This window comes from Macaca nemestrina, chromosome 11 (genome assembly GCF_043159975.1).
Source record: "Macaca nemestrina isolate mMacNem1 chromosome 11, mMacNem.hap1, whole genome shotgun sequence".
Taxonomy (NCBI): Eukaryota; Metazoa; Chordata; class Mammalia; order Primates; family Cercopithecidae; genus Macaca; species Macaca nemestrina.
This window is the reverse complement of record NC_092135.1, coordinates 56,256,194-56,278,577: the sequence shown is the minus strand read 5'-3', so window position 1 is coordinate 56,278,577 and position 22,384 is coordinate 56,256,194. Positions and strand designations below refer to the sequence as shown.

The following is a 22,384-nucleotide window of genomic DNA, read 5'->3' as shown; positions in this document are numbered from 1 at the left end:
TATAACACTTCTCAAAGAAGACTCAAAGAGGATTTCCTTTGAGGTTATTTTGGTAAGGAAACAAGGTGGCGGATTGTATGATAGATGCCAAAGCGTCAACACATGAGCTAGCCTGTTCCCTGATTCTCAAAGCAAACCTCTAATCTCCCTGTGGGCAGATATTTATTAAACACATCTGTGTGTACATCCTGCACGATGAGCTTGACAGGTGCATGTCCTTTCGCTTGAGAGGTTACTGGCTTGATAAAGATAGAGGAAATAGAAACGGTCCTTCACGCCTTCCGATGATTTCACAAAAGAGTAAGGGAAATGGATTACAGTTGATGGATTTTGTTTTCTATTTTCCAGTATCTCTTTAAATTTGATATGGAAATAACCTGAGGCATGAAATCAGTACACACAAAAATCTTCAGCTTTAATAATGTCTTCTACTTTCATTTAAAATCATTTTGTGCTAGTTTGTCAATACTAATTGTTTTGCCAATATATTTTGTATTTAGATATCACCTTCTTAAAGTGAGATTTCATGAACATATAAGGCTTTAAAACATGATATTGCTCTAGCTTATAGCCATTGATATTCTTACATTCTTTCTTTTGGTGATTTTACTTTTTTAAGACTAATCTTTTTAGTAAGGAGACTATGTTTACGTTACTGCCCCTCAAATTGGAGGGACCATATTGTGTGAAAAAGCTGATAGGATTTTGGAAATTACAAATATTTTGTTGAGAGAAACAGATTAATGTGTGTGCAAGCTGCATATGTCTCAGTATTCTGAATTTTAAGTTGAGTGATACGCTTTGCTACTGGTTTTTATCTTACTATATTTGAAGATTACAAAGATGTAACCTAAGAAATGTTAATATGGTGCCTTGATTGGAAAAAAAAAACCTCTCCACATTTGTAGTAAAAAAGAGGTGAACATGTGAATGTTCCCCCTAAATATTTTCAGAATTGGGAAGGGATCTGCAGGGGCCAGGAAGTGCTGTGCCATGGCTGGCCATCATGGAAATAGGCTGTTTTTAACTTCTTCTGGCTTTTTAGTATGTGTTTTTGTTTATATAATAGAAAAAGTAAACCACAAATTGTTATATAAGACACATGTTCAATGAAAAGATACCAAAGATTTTGCTTTTTTAAAAAAAATTTGAATAACATCAAATGAATGGAAGATGTGTCTAATGGGAAGAAAAAATGGGTCTTTCCTTTTCTCTTGCCTTAGGCTAGCATAGAAAGAAGAAAAAAAAGCTTATTATTACTCCAGTAATCTTTTTGTGTGTGTGTTTTTTCTCTGATGACTATTTTGATATTGTAGATTTTGTTTGTCATAATTAAAATGTTTCTAAAATCCACCATGAATAATGTCCTCTGAAATAAGTTGCCACTCAACATTAATTTTTTTATTTTTGTATTTAGTTGAAAGGTTTCTTTTGAACTTGCTCTTGCGCTACTAAGGATTGCTATATAGTGTTAAAGAATCACTTCATTCCACTCAAAGTTCATGCTATTCAGACTTGGCTGTGTCTTCACTGATTCTCAATTCCTTTCCTCATCAGGAGGATGATTATCTGGAACTTATCCAAGAACATTATCCAGGCCACTTCCAAACCTGTCCTATGTTTGCTTTCCTCAAGCCCCCACTTTACGTGGTTTTCCTCCACTTCTGCAAATGATCTTGCCTCGTACTCTACTGAAGGATCCACCATGAGGTTCCTCAACTTAACTTTCCTAAAACCCAGTCCTAGTTTTCACACATCTGCACCTCCTTCAGTCATGGCTGAGAAAGGGTGTCCACATTTCTCTTCAAAGCTCATACTCCACTTATGCTCCTAAACATGAGCCATCTTCTCTCTACCAGGATTTTGCTCTATTGATTATAATTTATCTCTTACATGATGTGTTACACCCTCTCCTCCAAAGATTTTTCCTAAGTCTTCCAAACATCTGGCTTTTGGTAAAACCACCTTCCTTCTACCCTACCACCATCTCTATCTACTGGCCTTTCTTTTCACCAAGAAACTGTCTGAAGGGAATTTCTTGAGGTTTCTACTTTGTCGCCAATGTTTTGGCCCTTGAATACAACAGAAATGATTTTGAAGATTGTGCTGTTTCTCCTCAAAATCCTAGCTTATTTTGCCAATTAAGTTCTCTCCTACAAAAATGTCCTTTGCCTCCAAGTTGCAATGGCCCAATTCCAGATTTCCAGTAAAGGAATGAAACCATTGTCGCCTACCCTGAGGATCCACAGAAATGCAAATGACCAGCTTGAGAAGAGGATGATTTAAACTGCTAGCCTGGTCACCTTGGGAAAAGTGCTGGGAAGTAGGGGTGGGAAGAGGGCCTGTGCTCAGGCTGACACTGGGGCCCAGGGCAAGGTTAGAATATTAAGAGGTTTGGTGACTCCACCCTCAAGAACAAAAGTAAACAGCAGAAATTCGAACAACTTTTCAATTACCAGCTCAGAAAGAAGTCAACCTGAAACTTTTAAGATTATGAAAACTTTGTAACTTTCCAATGTTTATTATTTTCGTATTATCCCATAAAAATTAGTGGTAAATTCCCTAAGAAGCATAGCAGAGGCAGCAAGGAATAGGAGGAAGCAGGAACACTGAGTCTCTTGTCATATCTGGATGTCTATGGAGGAGTGGGGGAGGTAAAGATAAAATCTTCAAAAAGTACACCAATATGATAATTTTGGGGTTTTCTTTTTAAAGAGGAATGTTAAAACAGAGGTGGGTGGCAAAGGAGGGAAAGAGAGTGGTGGAATAAGCGGGTCCTGAGAAGGGTTGCTAGGGCTTAATAATAGTTCTGCTCAGGTGGCTATGGTGGTTTCAGGATTGGCTGAGCCCCACCCCATCCCCATCCTCTGAATATATTATGCAAATCCTCCCATGACTCTGCCTAATAATTACCTGTAAAAACTTTCTGAAAGTTTCCTGGCCCTCCCCATTCTTGAGAGGGTGAGTTCTTTCTTACTGTATTGTGACCCTTGATACTCTGTCCCATGTTGTGGTTATTTTTGTGTGAGCCTTTTCCCCTGACAAATAGGATCCACATCGTGGTCATGACTGTGTCCCTCACTGCCTTAAACTACTGAAACACCTCCCACACTAAGAAAAGCCAATATTTAGTAGTTCTTTGTTTAGTTCTTGGGAGAACTTGACTTTGAATAATAAAAAATTGGAATCAGGATGTTGGGAGAGAATCAGGAAAAGTTGGGATTAGCTGTTCAACGCGGAAAAATCAGATAAAGTATGATAGAGCAGAATAGAGGTTTTGAAACTCAGCTTTGCTAAGCAAGTTAAACAAGGGTTACTTTTTTTTGGTGTATGAAACTTCTAGGTTGTTCTGTCTCTTGGAAAACAGTGGGGTCATGAGATTTTAACAACTTCATAAAATCAGAATGGCGTCAAACATCTGGTATGTGTAATAGTCATGCTTCCTAGTACGTATATCCACAGCCCTTGAAGGAGGCAGCCCTGCACACCTCATAACAATGCACCTGGCATGGCATCGGCCCCTGTGGAGACCTGACCCATGTAGCCAACCCATTGCCCCCTAACTGGTAATTATGCCATTCAGATTATTTCCCAGGGAATTTGAAATTGAGAGGACAAGTGAACCAGAGAGAGCACTGTCTTGGTCCTGATGTTTTCTGGGTTCCTATTGATGGGACAACAATATGCCTACCCCAAAATGTGCCATTTTGGCATAAGGAATATTTTGAGCTGAAAGCAATTGAGAAATAGCAGATGCAAGAAAAACTCTTTCCCTTCTGCTTTTCTGTCTAAAAGTAGGCCATTACTTTCTATTTGTAAAGTTGTCTCCCTCTCTACTACCAGGAAAGGATCTACTTGGAAATGACTCTTATTACTGGAGAGGACACTTATGCACATAACACACCTTAATAGACAACCCTTACTTATATGTTTCCTAGCACCTTTCCATAACTTCCCCCCTCAACTCTGTTCTCCACAGGAAGCCCCATACCCCCTTTCCTTTGTGTAGCCTCTTCACACTTTATCACTTCTGTTAAGACGATATCGGCCAAAAATTCTAATTGTCTCCTTGAGTCACATTTCTTTGTGAAGCTTTTGTGTACATATGTAATTAAATGTTTTTTCTCTTGTCAGTCTGTCTTTTATCAGTTTCATTCTCAGACATTGAACCTAGGAGGATAGAGGAAGTGTTTTTCCTTCCTTACACTATTCTCCTCATAAGGTCATACTTAAATAAACTTCATTTCCTTTTTGTTTTGTGAGATTTTTGTTTCCTGTGATCATCCCTCCTCCATTCTTTTCCTTGTTTGCCTTTAGTGAGTCCCTGTTCCTTGCCATCCAAGGCTTCATTTACAAATTATGCAAATATTTTACAACGAAAGAAAACAGGTATTATGACTTGTTGAACTATGAAGAGTAACACCCTAAAGGTTTTTTTAAAATAAGCAAATAATAGAAAATGAATTATCTATCTAGAATCAAATTACTGCCAACCTGAGTTAGGCAAAATAATTTTTTTTAGTGTGGTGTTTCTACCCCCTACTCTCCCATATCAAAGCCCTGTGTTCCTCAGTTCTCTGTTCTCATCCTTTCAAGTTGGAGATAAGAGAAGGACTTTGAGAAAATTAGTGATATAATTGTTTTTTCAGGGTTTCAATTATAGTGATATAATCGTTTTTTCAGAATCATTTTGCCACATCATTGGTATGGGAAGAAAATATTGGAACTTGTATTTCTATTATACATTTTAGGAATCAGGCTGGAAAATAATTTATTAGAGACATCAGTAGTTTTACAATGCAGAAGAAATAGCTTCTGATGTTTAAGTTCCAGCAATTTAAAAATTTCTCAGGAGGAAAATCAGATGTCATCCAAAATTGCTACACTATTTTATTTAAAATACTGAATTATCAGCAAAAATTATGAGACCTGCATAAAAACAGGAAAATGTGACTGAAATTCAGGAAAATCATCAGCCATTAGATGCTCTAAGTGGCCCCACTTGTTGGATTTAGTATACAACTAATTCAAAACAACTAGTATAAGTATGTTTTAAAACTTAAAGATGAAATGACTCAACAAATATGGACTCTAAATAGAGAAATAGAAACTATGAAAAAGAAACAAAAAATTTTAGAGTTGAAAAATATAACAATTTAAAAATCTGCTGTATGGGTTCCATAGCAAATTTGTGATGGCAGAACAAGGAGTCAGTGAACTTGAAGACAGACTAATAGAAAATATCCAACCTAAAGAATAGAAGAAAGACTGAAGAAAAATGAACAAAGCTTCTTGGACTTGTGGGACAGAATCAAAGTATACCAATTTATGCTGGGAGCCCCAGCAGGAAAGGAGGGATGGAAGGGTATAGAAAAAATATTTGAAGAAGCAATGTCCTAAAATTTCCCAAATCTGTTTAAAATCTTAATGCACACATCAAAGACACTCAGCAAACACCAAGTAGAATAAACATAAAGAGAGGCACAACTAGATACATCTTAGCCTGCTGAAAGACAAAAACAACAAGAAAATTTTGAGGCAGCAAGAAAATAACAACTCATTTTACACAAGGGAATCACAGTAAAATTAACAGCTGACCTCTCATTAGAAACAAAAGATACTAGAGGGTGGTAAAAGGATATATTCAAAATGCTGAAAGAAAAAACCTGTCAATCAAGAATTCTATATGTAGCAAAACTGTTCTTCAAAATGAAGGTGGCACTTACCATAAGTGGACCTGTGTTGGAAGTGTGCTAATTACTGACAGGTCCCATACAGCCAGCAGCTTTGTGCAAAACTCAAAGTAAAAGAAGGTTGTCAGACAGATGCAGGGCACCTGGCAAGTCACCCATCATCTCCAGTTGGAAAGCAGCTCTTACTCAGTGCTAACACTGGGTCATCAAATGATCACCACAGTAGAGGGCTGTTGTAAAACGCTAGATCTGAAGTTCTTCTAAAATAAAACCTCAGAAAATATGACCTCATTATTCTCCTAACTTCAGAGCTCTTTTGTCTGCTTCATAGAGGTAGAAAGAAGCTTATTAGAGCAGTAGCGGAGAGAAAATAAATCATTCAAAAAATATCTGCCCTCTCCTTCAGCCATAATGCCTGGCCCTTTACATCCCTGGGCCACTGTTTGTTGTTTTTGTTTTCTGCACATCTTTGGGGTTGGATCAGCACAGCAAGACAACAGTACCTACTAATACATCATCTTGTCAGGAACTTTCACATTTTTCTGTAGTTTAGTAAATTTTTAAAATACAAAAAAGATGAAGATGACACTATGTGCCAGAAAAAGCAATTGACAAGATCCAACACCGATTCATGGTAAAATGCTCAGCATACTAACAGTAGAAGGGAACTTGGTCAGTGTGATAAAGTGCATCTATGAATACCAACAGATAACAACATGTTTATGGTGAAAGACTCCATGCTTTCCTTCTGAGAATAAAGAATATGGCCATGCCACCTTGAACATACCTTATGTCTGATCTCAGAAAGTAGGGAGGGGCCGGGCATGGTGGCTCATGTCTATAATCCCAGCACTTTGGGAGGCCAAGGTGGGCAGATCACGTCAGGTCAGGAGTTCAAGACCAGCCTGGCCAACATGGCAAAATGCCATCTCTACTAAAAATACAAAAATTAGCTTGGCATGGTGGTGGGTGCCTATAGTGCCAGCTACTCAAGAGGCTGAGGTAGGGAGAATTGCTTGAACCTGGGAGGTGGGGCCTACAGTGAGCTGAGATCCTGCCACTGCACTCCAGCCTGGGTGACAGAGCGAGACTCTGTCTCGAAAAAAAAAAAAAAAAAGAAAGAAAAGAAACCAAGGAGGGCAAGAAGGGACAGAGCTCATTAGTACTTGAATGGGAGAATACATAAGGATGTCCATTCTCAATTCTTTCAGTCAACATTTTACTGGAGATTCTAACTAGTGTAACAAGGAAAGAAAAATACATCAAAGGCATATTGATTGAAAAGGAAAAATTAAAGATATCTTTATTTACAGATTACTTGGTCTTATACATAAAAAATCCTACTAGGACCTAATAAATGAATTTAACAAGGTCACAAAATACAACATCAATATATAGAAGTCAGTTATATTTTTATATGCTAGGAACTAGGAATCTGAAAATGAATTTTAAAAGACAGTTGCAGCTGGGCGCGGTGGCTCACGCCTGTAATCCCAGCACTTTGGGAGGCTGAGGTGGACGGATCAAGAGGTCAGAAGTTCGAGAGCAGCCTGGCCAACATGGTGAAACACTGTCTCTACTAAAAATACAAAAATTATTTGTGTGTGTGTGTGTGTGGTGTGGTGGCGGGCACCTGTAATCCCAGCTACTCAAGAGGCTGAGGCTGGAGAATAGCTTGAACCTGGGAGGCGGAGGTTGCAGTGAGCCAAGATTGTACCACTGCACTCCAGCGTGGGTAACAGAGCAAGACTCCATATCGGAAAAAAAAGAAAAAAAAAACAAAAAACAAAAAAAACCAGTTCCACTTACAATAACATGAGAAAGAAGACAATATTTAAGAATAAATTTTAGAAAACAAGCATAAGACCTCTGATCTATAGATTAAATGTCATCTCTATCAATATCTTAGCAAGCATTTTTATAGGAATTGAGAAGTCAATTTTAAAATGGAAATACAGGCCGGTGCAGTGGCTCAAGCATGTAATCCCAGCACTTTGGGAGGCCGAGGGGGTGGATTGCTTGAGCTCAGGAGTTGAAGACCAGCCTGGGTAACATGGCAAAAACCCGTCTCTACCAAAAATACAAAAATAAGCCAGGCATGGTGGCTCACACCTGTGGTCCCAGCGCCTCAAGAGCCTGAGGTAGGAGGATGGCTGGAGCCCAGAAAGTCAAGGCTGCAGTGAGCTGTGATCACACCACTAAACTCCAGCCTGGATAACAGAATGAGACCCCATCTCAACAATAAATAAAAAAATAAAATAAAATGGAAATACATATCAAAAACAATCTTGTAAAAAAAGGTTAAGAGTTATTACAGTACCAATTTCAAAACTTATAAAGCTATAATAATAGAATGTATGTAATATTGGCATAATGATAGACACTTAGATCAATGAAATAGAGGGTACAGAAATTAATATATTTACAATCAGTTGGTTTTCAGCAAAGATGACAAAGCAGAGCAATAGTGAAAGGGATGCTTTTTTTAAAGAAATACTACTGGAATAATTGCATATTCATATGCAAAATACTGAACTTAATTTCTTACCTCACACCATGCAGAAAAAAATTAATATATATCACAGACCTACATGTAAGAGCTAAAATTATATCTAAAAACAGTAGAAAATCTCTGCAACCTTGCTTTTGGAAAGGTTTCTTAGATACAACACCAAAATTGTGATCCATTAAAGAAGAAATTGATAAATCGCATTTTATAAAAATGAAAAGTTTTGCTCTCTAAAAGATACAAGTAAGAAAGTGAAAAGACAAATAGCAGCCTGTGAAAAAATTCCTAGGTCAAATATCTGATAAAGGTCTTGTATCTAGAATATATAAAGCATGCTAAATGTCAAAAATAAGATAAGCAATTCTATTAAAAATAAAATGTTTTAATAGAGATTTCACCGAAAAGGCATATGAATGATTAATAAGCACATGAAAAGATGTTCAACTATTAATCATTAGGGAAATGCAAATTATAACCACAATATGATACCAGTACACTACCAGTAAAATGGATATAAGCCAAAAATTGACAATACACAGTGATGACAAAGATGTGAAAAAACTGCAACTCTCATAAATTGCTAAATGTGTAATGGTATACACACTTTTTGGAGTCATTTAGCAACTTCTTGAAAACATAAACATAGCCAGACACAATGTTGCATGCATGTAGACCCAGCTACTCAGGTGGCTGAGGCAGAAGGATCCCTGGAGTTCAGGAGTTCTGGGCGATAGTGCACTATGCTGATCAGGTGTCTGTACCGTTATGCATCACTATGGTGACCTCCTGGGAGGAAGGGACCACCAGGTTGCCTCAGGAGAGGGGAAGCAGCTCAGGTGGGAAACAGCAGGTCAAAACTCCTGTGCTGATCAGTAGTGGGATTGCACCTATCAATAGCCACTGCATGCCAGTCCAAGCAATGTAGAGAGGCCTAGTCTAAAAAAAAAGTTATATATGTAAATGTAAACTTATACTGTATGACCCAGCAATCCTACTTCAATAGAAATAAACATGTATGTCCACAGAGACTTTTACATGAACGATAGTAATATTGTTAATAATAGCAAAACATTGGAAATAATCTAAATATTTATGAGCTGATGATTGACAAAACAAAACATGGCATACTTGAATACTATTCAGCTCTAAAAATAATGAACTACTGATACATGGCACAGTATGGATAAATCTCCAAAATATTATGCCAAGAGAAAAAAAGGCAGACAAGAGGCCTCATTTGTATGATACCATTTATATGAAACTCCCAAAAAGGGAAAAAATATAGAGATAGAAGACAGATCAGTGATTACCTTAGACTGGGATGGGAGGATTTAATACAAGTGACTGAATGTTTTCTGGTGATGTTAATGTCCTAAAAGTAGATAGTGGTAATGGTTATACAACAATACATTTATTAAAAATAATACAGTTCTAATGGGTATATTTTTATGAAATGTAAATTAGACCCCAATAAAGCTATTATAAATTTAAAAATTTTGAATAATGACATAAGCACATCTTAGAACTTGCTTATATGAAGACTTAATAAATTTGAAAACATTTTCTAACATGATTAAAAATATTCCTAATGGCATTTCAGTGGATCAGAACCCAGCTATTAAACATCAAAAAAAAAAAAAAAAAATTTGTGAGGAAAACTGTTTGACCTCAGAGAAGCCAGAAATTCACTAGAGAAAAAGACTAAATTACAATCTTTGCATACTTGGTGGATGGAATTGATTTTTTTTTTTTTTTTTTTGAGACAAGGTCTTGCCCTGTCAGACAGCTAGAGTGCTGTGGTGTGACCATAGTTTGCTGCAGCCTCAGACTCCTGGGGTCAAGCAGTCCTGCCTCAGCCTCCTGAGTATCTGGGACTACAGGCGTGTGCCACCATGCCTGGCTAATTTTTACATTTTAGGTTTTTTTGTAGAGATGGGGTCTCACTATGTTGCCCAGGCTGGTCTTAAACCCCTGGCCTCAAGTGATCTTCCCCTTTTGGCCTCCCAAAGTGTTGGGATTATAGGTGTAAGCCATAGCGCCCAGCCCAGGAATTGAAATTTGAGCATCGTAATTGATTACATAGAGCCTATTTTGTATTTCTTCCATATTTTTTCCAGTGTCTATTTTAATGACTATATTCGTTAAAGCCAAGTATGGGGGTGAACTGCCCTTAGAGTTTGAATTCTTCTATGACCAACCATTAAACCAAGATTTTCAAGTAGTGAAGCACAGTCCATCACATAACTTTCACTAACATTTATTCCAATTGTCTATACTACATATGTCCACATTATATATCTTTTTTCTTGTACTCATAGATTTTCTATATTTGTACTTTATAACATACATAATTTAGAACACGATTACACTTAAAGAATTTAAAATAAGTAAATTTGGAAATATATCCTCAAAAGTGTTAGTAAGAGAGATGTGTGAGTGAGACCTCAAAGTTTTAGTAGAATATCTTTAGATAAAATGTTCATTATTTCCCTGCCATTTTTGTGTATTTTGTTGTCGTTTTAGTTTTTTCTCTTCTGTCTACCCCAATTACTAGAAGTAAGTCTTTGAAAGACTATATTTTAATCTTGTTCTTTTGCGTTTTTCTTTGTCTTAAAGATCACTTAAATTATTTAGCTCCAATGAATTTGAATCTCAGATACACTGATTATCAGAGACAGTGATCATTATTGTGATTCAAACTGAGAAAGGTCAATGAAATCTCCAGTGGTATTGAGAGGAGTAGCCTTCTTTGGACATTTCTAAATGATGTAAAAGTAGGACATAAATAACAAAAACACAACAGGAAGAAAGACAAGGAAATTCCTATAATGTAGAGAATTTGATAAAAGAAAAATATCTGCCCACACAGAATTAATTCATTTTTATGGTCCATTGAAAACTTGATTTTTAAAATCATAGGCATTTAATGATTTACTGTTTGGCCTTGCAAAAGTCACTTATTTTTCCATTGTCTCTTTCCCACATCTATGAAAATGAGGTTTAATGTACTTCTGCATTTCTTACAACATTATTAACGTTTAAACTTAAAAAAAAGTGTGAACTATGTAAGCTTCTGAACTTTTTGTATAAGTATGCTAGTGTTCCTATGCTAGTGTGCATAAACACAGAGGGCTTTAGTATCAAAGAGTTTATGTCAGGAAAGAACTTATTTCTACTTTACATTAACTTTTTGCCCCCCCTTTCTATTTGTTAAGATTGGTAAAAATTTCTTTATCAACTAACATAATTTGTAATCCCATAGATAACATAATCACCAGTATTTTATCAACTTCTTGTAAATCTTATTTTTTTTTTTTTCAAGACAGGGTCTTGCTCTGTCACCCAGGCTGCAGTGCAGTGGCAAGATGTCAGCTCCCTGCAGTCTAAACCTCCCCAGCTCAAGTGATCCTCTTGCCTCAGCCCTCCTGAGTGGCTGGGACCACAGGCATGTGCCACCGTGCCTGGCAAATTTTGTTTATTTTTATAGAGATGAGGTCTCCCTATGTTGCTCAGGTTGGTCTTGAGCTCCTAGGCTCAAGCAATCCTCCTACCTCAGCCTCTCAACGTGCTGGGATTACAGGCATGAGCCACTGCACCCAGCCTCTTCTCCCTTTTTTGAAACCACTAGAAATAATTTTCTTTAGGTGGTATGTCATAATCTCATTAGTCAAATACTTAAATTTAATATTTTAATCCAATGTTTTCTTCAATTATGAGCGCTCTAAAATTATAGAATTTTAGGACTAGAGGAATCTTAGAGATTATAAATCAGTATTAATACTGGCCTAATAACTCTCAGCTTAAATCCCTTTCTATTCAACCTTTCGATTTCCCTTATAGAGAAGAAGAAATTAATAAGATTCAGTCATTTCACCATGTTTGCTGTATATATGTGTATATGCATGTGACTAAATTTTCCAAGTTTAAAATAATGTAAATATTGAAAATGTTATATGGATAAAATATTGGAAGAAAAAAAGTGCAGTTATGCCAATAATTCTCCTCCTCACATTTAAAAATGACTACTTTATCTAACTACTACTTTACAATATTATTTGGCTATTGAGCAGGTGATAGCCTGAGGTATTGTGTATTTAACCTTTGATATGGGTACACTGTAATTTTTTATGTTCTTAAAATTGAATTGCAACCTATTGACTATGGCTTTTGTGTTTTAAAAGCTGATAAATTGTGTTTAATATAGTTGGTGGAAGAGCACTGAGCTTAAAGTCAGGAGGTGTGGGTGACTTGTAGCCTTGCCTGTCCTGCCTGCTTCCTCAAGTCTTGGGCAGGGCATTCAATCTTTATTGCCTGTGTTTACCCATCTATAAAATGACTCGGTTGGGCAGAAATATTTCCTGGCCTAGGTTAATTTGTGTATAAAATGAAATACTACATGGTCTCAGTCTATATTTTGATTTTTTTTTATTTTGAAAGAAATTTCCCAAAAATGTTTATCACATTGCTATAGCTCTTAAGTCTATTTTCACCCCCTTGTTAGTTTTCAATTTTTCCAGAAGCTATGTTTTAATAGACTTTTCTCTTGCCTTCACTTTTTTCTTTTTCTTTTTTTTTTTTTTTTTTTTTGAGACAGACTTGCTCTGTCCCCAGGTTGGAGTGCAGTGGCACCATCATGGCTGGCTGCAGCCTTGGTCTCCCAGGCTCAAGTGATCCTGCCACCTCAGCCTCCTAAGTAGCTGGGACCACAGGCACAGGGCACTACACTTGGCCATTTTTGTTATCATTATTGTTATTTGTAGAGATGAAGTCTCACTATATTGCCCAGGTTGGGATCAAACTTCTGGTCTCAAGAGATCCTCCCACCCCGCACTCCCAAAGTGCTGAGATTACAGGTGTAAGCCACTGTGCCTGGGTGACTCTTTTTTTGTTTGTTTGTTCGAGATATGCCTTTCTGCTTTACTCCTACTTATATCTTGCCTTCCTGTCCCTAACTCTAGGACCTTACCCCTACCTTAACAAGGGAGCAGCTGTTTACTGGGAAAAAAAAAAACCAAAAAACAAAAAAACCAGTGACTGATCTTCTTCCATGCCTGTTAAGGAGCCACTAACTGTAGTCATCTCTCTTTACTGGAGAGAGGGTAGAATAGAAACCTTTGCGGGCATTGGAGCCAGACTGCCTGGGTTTGCATCTGGTCTCTCCACTCAGCAGCTGAATGATCTTGAACCACAGTTTCTTTGCAAAATGAGAAGAACGGTGTTACTCAAACATTGTTGTGAGTATTTAATGAGTTAAAAGAGCTAAGACTCTTAGGATAGTGTCTGGCACATAATAATTGCTACTGACTCTCATAAAGTGGCAGTGACTTCAGCACAGGCTGGAAGAGAGGATAAAGCTGAAGCAGGGGAACAACACTGGGTGTGTGGAATGCTGTGTTCTTATAGTTTCTGGGCCTTTTGCAATGGCACTCAATTCCTTGCTTCCTGCTCTTTTCCTGCTATCATCCTGGGATGTAAATGTTGGGCAAAAGCCTGATGAGAAGAGGAAGACTGGCATAATTTGTGGTTGATGTTCCTTTTATTTAATTTGAAAGAAAGGCTACCTATGGCAACTTTTTCTCCCAGTACATTTCCTGTTTGAAACATGATTTTTTGTCTTCTACCATGCTTCTGAACTGGCATGCCATAATTATTATGCTCTAAGACCTCAAGATCTTAGAAAAAAGCCCAAGAATTGTCCTTTGGACAGGCCTATTTATAATATTATTCCATTTGAAAAACAACACTGGAAAAACTGTTCTTAGCAAAGAATATTAATTGATAAAAACATTTCTTTGCTAAGAATCTGAGGGAAGCAATCTGTTCTTAGCTCTTCCAAACCACAAAATAGATTTAGCCTCTAATGAACAAAAGCCAATTATTTATTTTCAATACTACCTTTAAAAAGCCTTTGTTTTTTGTAACAGAGCTCTTTTTCTATTCTCTATCAAAGCAAAACTTTTAAATACAGCAGGTCTTTTTATAAGAAAAAGGCAGCCAAATCCAATAACAGGATTCTAGTTTGAGTGTAAAACATACTTTCCACCTCAATATCTAAGTATGTAGATTTTTAAAATAAGAGGGTATTTATCCATTTTGATTAAGAAGTACCATTATGCCAAATGTTCTGTAGAGTGAGCATGACAAATATGTCATATGAAAAGAAGGCACATAAAAAGATTTTTGCTGGTAAAATGTTAAAATTCTATGGTAGTTAGAAAATTATAATATTGCACATTCTTGATGAACATGGAAGATATTAAAATTAAATCTGGATAAATCAATCACTATTTAACTTTTCCTCTTACTCTTCTAAGGTGGAAGTAAAATAATACTAAACAATATTGACAAAAGGCCAATCAAATAGTATATGTACCTTTTCAGATCATAAATACTGTGTTTGAAGTTCAAAAAGAAATATGTCAACAAAAGAAAGAATTAAAATTCCTGAGCCATAGGATGTCACATAGCAAAGAATTTGGCCTTTTAATAAAACATCTTCAGCATATATTTTATTTCAAATATGTTACTAAGAGGAAAACAATCATATTGCATGGTTATGTCAGAAATCAGTAGACCTTTCTGTATGTATAAGGCAACTACATTCTGTACTTACTTTGTAAACTTTTAATTAGATACTTCTGATTTACTTTAAAATTTTTGGTGTGATATTTAGTTAGAAAATATTATTTTAAATACAATTCATTCAGAAGATATCTTGATTTTGTGTCTTGCATATTGTTCATTTAGGGTTCTATAGTTCATTTTGGTGAATTGACAGTCCTAGAAATAAAAATTCCATTTTTCCAAAGGCTCAGGAGAAGAGATGTTGAAATCTCTCTAGTTTGTCCAAACCTGGGACTGTAGTGTAATCCACTCACCCCAGTATTATAATAGTAGTGCAGATTCTCTTTCAAGATATCTTTCCCTAGAATTGCTGGTCTATTTGTTTATATAGCCTATACAGGGTGTAATTGTCATTGTCAAGTATGGTACTTTTTCTTTCTTTTTTCTTTCTTTTCTTTGAGACAGAGTCTAGCTCTGTTGCCCAGGCTGGAGTGTAGTGGCACAGTCTTGGCTCACTGCAAACTCTGCCTCCTGGGTTCACACCATCCTCCTGCCTCAGCCTCCCGAGTAGCTGGGACTACAGGCGCCCGCCACCTTGCCCGGCTAATTTTTTGTATTTTTGGTAGAGACGGGGTTTCACCATGTTAGCCAGGATGGTCTCAATCTCCTGACCTTGTGATCCACCTACCTTGGCCTCCCAAAGTGCTGGGATTACAGGCGTGAGCAACTGTGCCTGGCCTCTTTTTCCTTTTTTTAAGAGACAGGGTCTCACTGTGTCACCCAGGCTGAAGTGCAGTGTTGCTATAAACATTCTATTTTATTATTGGTTATTTTGTTAATCTTTAACTGTGCCTAATTTAGAAATTAAACTTTATCATAGGTATGTAAGTATAAGAAAAAATAGTATATACCGGGTTTGGTACTATTAAAGGTTTCAGGCATCCACTGGGGGTCTTGAATGCATCTCCCGAGGATAAGGGGGGACTATTATGCATGTATTTATTTCTTTATTCATCTGCCTGTTGATGGACATTTGAGTTGTTTCAGTTTTTGGTTATGATGAGTAATGTATGTATATTTATGTACAGTTTTTTGTGGAGGTGTACATTGTTTCGCTTGAAATTGCTGGGTCCCAGACTAAGTTTATGTTTAGCTACTTAACAGTTAAGAAACTGCCAAACAGTTTTCCAAAATGGCTATACCATTTTACACTCCTGCCAGCAATGTGTAACGTTTCAGTTACTCTACTTTCTTGTCCACACTTGATATTATCAACATTTAAATTTTAGGCCGGGTGCTGTGCCTCATACCTGTAATCTCAGCACTTTTGGAGGCTGAGGCAGGAAGATCTCTTGAGCCCAGGAGTTCAAGACCAGCCAGGGCAACATAGTGAGACCTCATCTCTACTAAAACTGATAGTAATAAAAAAAGAAAAACAGCTGAGTGTGGTGGCATGTGCCTGTGGTCCTAGCTACTCAGGAGGTGAGGTAGGAAGACGCTTGATCCCAGGAGGTGGAGGCTACAGTGAGCCATAATTGCACCACTGCACTCTAGCCTGCACGACAGAGAAATACCTTGTCTAAAAAAGTAATAATAATAAATGTTATCCATTGTAATGTGTGTGTAGTGGCATCTTATTGTAATTTAAATTTGCATTTTCCTGATGACTAAGGATGTTGAACATTTTTTAATATGCTTATTGAGCATTAGTATGTCTTCTATTGTGAAGCATATGTTCAAATAATCTACCCTTTCTAAAATTAGGTTGTCTTACTATTGAGATTTTAAAAATTCATTATGTATTTGGATACAAGTGCTTTGTCAGATATATGTACCATAGATATTTTCTCCTAGTATTTTGTTTACAACTTAGGTTTCTGAACAGTTTTTATGACAAAAGTTTTAAATTTGATAAAGTCCATATATTAAGTTTTTCTTTCATTTGTGCTTTTGTTTTATATATATATATATATTTGAATCAAGGTCTTACTCTGTTGCCCAGGCTATAGTACAGTGGTTTGATCTCAGCTCCCTGCAGCCTTGACTTCCTAGGCCTAAACAGTCCTCCTGCCTCAGCCTCCTGAGTAGCTGGGACTACAGGTGTGGGCCACCACACCCATGTTTTATATATATATATATATATATGTTTTATTTTTTGTGGAGATGAGGTTTTGCCATCTAACTCATCTAACCATGAGGTTACCCATGCTGGTCTCAAACTCCTGAGATCAAGCAATCCACCCACCTTGGCCTCCCAAAGTGCTGGGATTATAGGTGTGAGCCATTGCACCCAACCTATAATTTTGCCTATGTTAATTTTTGTGTATGATGTGAGGCATCACATCATGCACATGTTCACCATGTTGGCCAGGCTGGTCTCGAACTCCTAACCTCAGGTGATCCACCCACCTTGGCCTTCCAAAATGCTGGGATTACCGGCTTGAGCCATCGTGCCTGACCTCTTTTCCTATAATTTAATTTTTTGGCTTTGATATCACGCAAATACCAACATTATAAAAAGATTTGGGGTGTATTCGTTTCTCCTTTAATTTCTGAAAGAGTTTGTATGGGATTGATATTATTTATTCCTCAGAAGATTGATAAAAGTTACCAGTCAAATGGTCTAGATCTGGAATTTTCTCTTTGAGGAAGTTTTTAATAATGGAATTGAGTTAATAGATATAAGGAATTCAGATCTGCTGTTCTTCTGGAGTTATTTTTGGTAATTTGTGTCATTTAGGAATTTGGACATTTCATCTACATTGTTGAATTTTGTGGCATAAAGTTGTTTATAGTATAGCGTTTTCATGGTATATCTTTTGCCGTTCTTGTATTTTTTACCTATACTTTTGTTTGTATTTAAAGTGGGCTTTTTGTAAATACCATATTGTTTGTCTTGTTTTTATCAAGTTTGCCAGTCTCTGCCTTTTAATTATAGTGTTTATGTCATTTACCTTTAATATACTTAAAAATATGGTTGAATGTAAGCCTACCATCTTGCTGTTTTTTTTTTACTTGCACCATCTATTATTTTTTTATTTTCTTTGCCTTTTTCTGCTCCCTTTTTATTATGTTTTATTTTACTTTATCTGTACTATGCGATTATTAATTATAATTTTTAGTGGTTCCTCTAGAATTTGTAGGTTAGCTCATTACAGTATATCTTAAATTATGTTTTATCAGTTTATTCATTATATAAAACCCTTAACACACGATATTTCCATTTCCCTTCTTCTATAATTTGCCATTGTTATAATATCTTTTTCATCTCTATGTATGCAGTAAACACTGCTACATATATTTTCCATCTGTTATCATTTTTCTTCCTTGCTCTGTTGCCCAGGCTGGAGTGCAGTGGCACAATCTTGACTCGCTGCAACCTCCACCTCCCAGGTTCAAGCGATCCTGGTGCCTCAGCCACACGGATAGCTGAGATTACAGGCACACACCATCAAACCTGGCTAATTTTTTATATTTTTAGTAGACAGGGTTTGGCCATGTTGGCCAGGCTGGTTTCAAACCCCTGACCTCAAGTGATCTGCCCACCTTGAGCTACCTGAAGTGCTGGGATTATAGGCGTGAGCCACTGTGATTGGCGTTTCTTTAATAATTCTTACGGTGCAGGTCTTTCTTTAATAATCCTTTTTGGGCAGCTAGAAATCTCTTCACTTTTATTTGCCTGAAAAAATTTTTGTTTTGTCTTTATTCTTCAAAGATATTTTCATGGAGTGTGTAGGATTATAAACTGACAGGTTTTTTTTAAAAAAACAAACATTTTTTCAGCACTTTGCAGATGTTCTATCTTTTTTTTGACTTGTATAGTTTGTTAGAGTGATCATTCTTATCTGTAAAGTCTGTGATCATTCTTCTCTGTGTTTTTCTATATATAATGTCTCCCTTCTTGACCCCACCACTGGCTGCTTTTAAGATTTTTTTATGACAGTTTTTTTTTTTTAACAATTTGATTATTGAATGCCTTTGAATAGTTTTATTAAGGCTTGTAATTCTTGGTTTGTTGTTCATTGGTATTCTTCAATCTGTGATTTTATCTTTTTTTCAGATTTGAAAACATTTTGACTTTTATTTTTTAAAATATTTTTCTTCATTCCCTCTCCTTCTAGCACTCCACTTACATGTATATTAGTATTCTTGGTATTACCTGATATATCATGGAGGTTCTGTTAATTTTTTGGTCTTTTTTCACTCTGTGTTTCATTTTAGATAATTTCTATTGTTGTATCTTTAAGTTCATTGATTTTTTTTTTCTTCTGCAGTATGTAATTTGCTATTAATTCCATCCAATGACATTTTCATTTTACATATTATATTTTTTTCAGCTCTAGAAATTTTCTCTTTTTTCATTATGTTTATGTTTTCTTTTAAGCCCTGTAGCATACTTATAACACTTATTAGATCTATTTTCAAGTTCTTTCATACTAATTCTATCATTTTTGCCATTTCTCTATCTTTTATTTACTGGATTTTTTGTGCTTTTTAAAATTGATACATAGTAGATATATATTTTTTAGGGTACTTGTGATAATTTGATACATTCATATAATCAAATCAGGGTAATTGGGATATATATCACCTTAAATATTTATCTTTATGTTATGAACATTTGAATTATTCCCTCCAAGCTATTTCAAAATGTACAATAAATTAATATTAACTGTAGTCACCCTACAGATCTATAGAATACCAGGTCTTATTTCTTCTGTTTAATTGTATATTTGTACCCATCACTATTTATGGATTTTTATTTTGTTCATTGATCAACTTTTTTGTCTGATTCCTGGTGCTTCTAGTGTTTTTTGAGTGGATACAGGATATTGTAAATGTTAATATTGTTGAATGCCTGATTTTTCTGTCTTTTAAAAAAAAATAGTTTTGGGCCTTGTTTTGGCAGACAGTTAAGACTTATGGATCAGGTTGAGGCTTGTTTTTAAGCTTTGGTAGAATGTGTGTGGAGTAGGCTTTACTGTAACAAATTTTAGTTTTTCTACTAAGGCTCCTGAGGTCTCTCCTGTGAATGACTGGGGTGATTCACAAAGACTTTCCACCTTAACTAGTAAGAGGTCAAACATCTTCATCCCTGTGTGAACTCAAATAACTCCTTGACTTTTATCTTCCTGTTCCATTTTTGTTGGGATTTGTACTACTTTCCTCTCTGCACACACCTCTCGGTATTCAGCAAAAACTCAAGAGAGCTATATGCAGATTTATGAACTGATTTTGTGCATAGCTCCCTCTTTTTTATAACTCTGCTTCACAACTTCCAGAGGCCTTCCCTTCCCTGACTGCTGATCTCTGTTTCCTGAAGCTTACTAATGCTTGAGAATGCCCTCCCTGTTGTATGGCCTGAAGTATACCTCTAGTCAGAAAGCTGTGGCAATCACGAGTTCCACCCAACTTGTTTCATTTTCTTCAGTGATCACAGACATGCTTTGCCTGTTATCCAATTTGTGAAAACATGGGTTTTATATATTTTCTCCAGTTTTCTAGTTGTTTACAGTGGAAGGGTAAGACTGGTCTTTGATACTGCGTTATAGCCAGAAGCAGATGTCTGGTTTGTATTCTTAATTTTGTTATTACTATCTTAATCCCTCAGAAAAAATTGTAACAATTTACATTTTTGTTTATGTATGCCCTTATGCATTGGATATGTTGACTCCGTCTTTCTTGAAAGGTTCTCTTCCACTAGTTTCTAGAATATCATACTAATCTGATTTTTCTCCTTTTTCTCTTGCTATTTCTTTGAAGATTCCTTTTTACCTCATCATCCTTTACCTTAGCATTATATCTTGGAATTTTTCAAGGCTTAGTTCTAAGTACTCCTGTCTGTCTGTCTGTCTGTCTCTCTCTCTCTCTCTCTCTCTATCTATCTATCTATCTATTCATTCTCTTTCTAGGAAATCTTACCTATCACATTAAAGATCACCAAGGACTTTCAAACTTCTGTTTCCAGCCTAGCCCTCTCTTACATGCTCTAAACCCTCCTGCCTGCTTTGACATCTCTAAGGCAACTCAAAGTCAAGTTAATGAAATTGCTATCTTCTCACATTCCCTGACACCTGCCTCCAAATCTGGCCCTTTTCCAGTGTTTCGTATTTCAGTGAATTATTCCTCCATCCCATCTAGTTGTGCTGTTAAGAAATGAGGAAGAGATCTTGGACAGTTTCCTTTTCCTTATTCCGCTGCAATCCCTGACCCTACCTCCTTGTATATTCTCTCCATCAGCAAGTACTGTAGTTTTACCTCTTAAGTCTTTTGACCCTATTTACTTCTCATCATTGCCACTGAATTAGTTTAAGCTACATATCATGTTTCATCTGATCTACTGTAACAGTCTCCTAAGTGGCCTCTGTATATCTCCTCTAATCCTCCACCCAAATCTGCTCTCGATACCCCAGGCTGAAGTGACCTTCCAAAGATCAGATCTGAGCATGTCAGCCCCTTCCTTAAATCTCCTCCATAGATTCTTATTGATTTTAGGATAAAGACTCTAATCCTAAATAAAGCCTAAAAGACTCTCTGTGTTTTGGCCATTGTTTACCTCTCCTGCTTCTTCTCTACCACAGTGATCTTGACTGTGCTCCCCAACCAACTGGCTTCTTTCAGTTTTTGGAAAATGCCCCACTTCCTTCTTTTTTTTTTTGAATAAAGTCTTACCCTGCCACCCAGGCTATAGTGCAGTGGTGTGATGATGGTTCATTGCAACCTCGACCTCTTGGGTTCAAGCTGTCCTCCTACCTCAGCCTCCCAGGTAGCTAAGATTATAGGCATGTGCTACCACACCCAGCTAATTTTTGTATATTTTTAGAGATAGGGTCTTGCCATGTTGCCCAGACTGGTCTCAAACTCCTGAGCTCAAGCACTCCTCCCACCTCAGTCCCCCAAGCTGTTGGGATTATAGGTATGAGCCACTACTCCTGGTCCCCCATTTCCTTCTTGCCATAGGATCTCAGGATATACAATTCTGTTTATTTTTTCCTACCTTTAAATCATACTCTCCTCCAGGTTAACTCCCATTTATAATATCTATAGATTCCAGCTTTGCCACCTCTTCAAGAAAACCCCTTTTTCCCTTTAAATACACACTTTGTTTATAATTGTATAAAACTGATTATGTCAGTGCTAGTTTGTCCCCCAGTGAAAATAAGATCCATATCCTCAGCACTAGGTCCTACATAAATATTTTTGAATGGATAAGTGAATGAATTACTCAATGGTTTCCATTTATTTTTATAGAATCAGGAACATAATTAGTCATAAATGAAAATTTGTTGAACACTTTGTGAATTGTTGCCTAATGTGCATCATCATTTCATCTGCTCTGAATGTCTATTTATGGCCTTTAAAATAAGGTTTATATTTTATTGACATTATAGTATAGACAATTTTAGATAAACTCTCACTGTGAGGTCAGATTATTATTTCTTTATTATTTTTATATATTTCAAAAGCCTTTATTCATTTTTGGTCAGAGAAAAGGACAATCTCAAGGTCAACTTTTCACTTAATTATACATTTGAACTTACAGGATTCACTGCCCTAGATACTGTACCTACTGACAACACAAAATGAACTCCCTCCTAGTCCCTAAAGTTGCATGTTG

At 36.4% G+C, this 22,384-nt stretch overlaps 1 protein-coding gene across 5 annotated transcripts in view; it reads left to right on the top strand.

The window, feature by feature from the left end:
- LOC105493206 (coiled-coil domain containing 148) overlaps positions 1-22,384 on the top strand; it is a 285,928-nt gene that overhangs the window by 484 nt on the left and 263,060 nt on the right. The gene's annotated exons all lie outside the window — the stretch shown is intronic.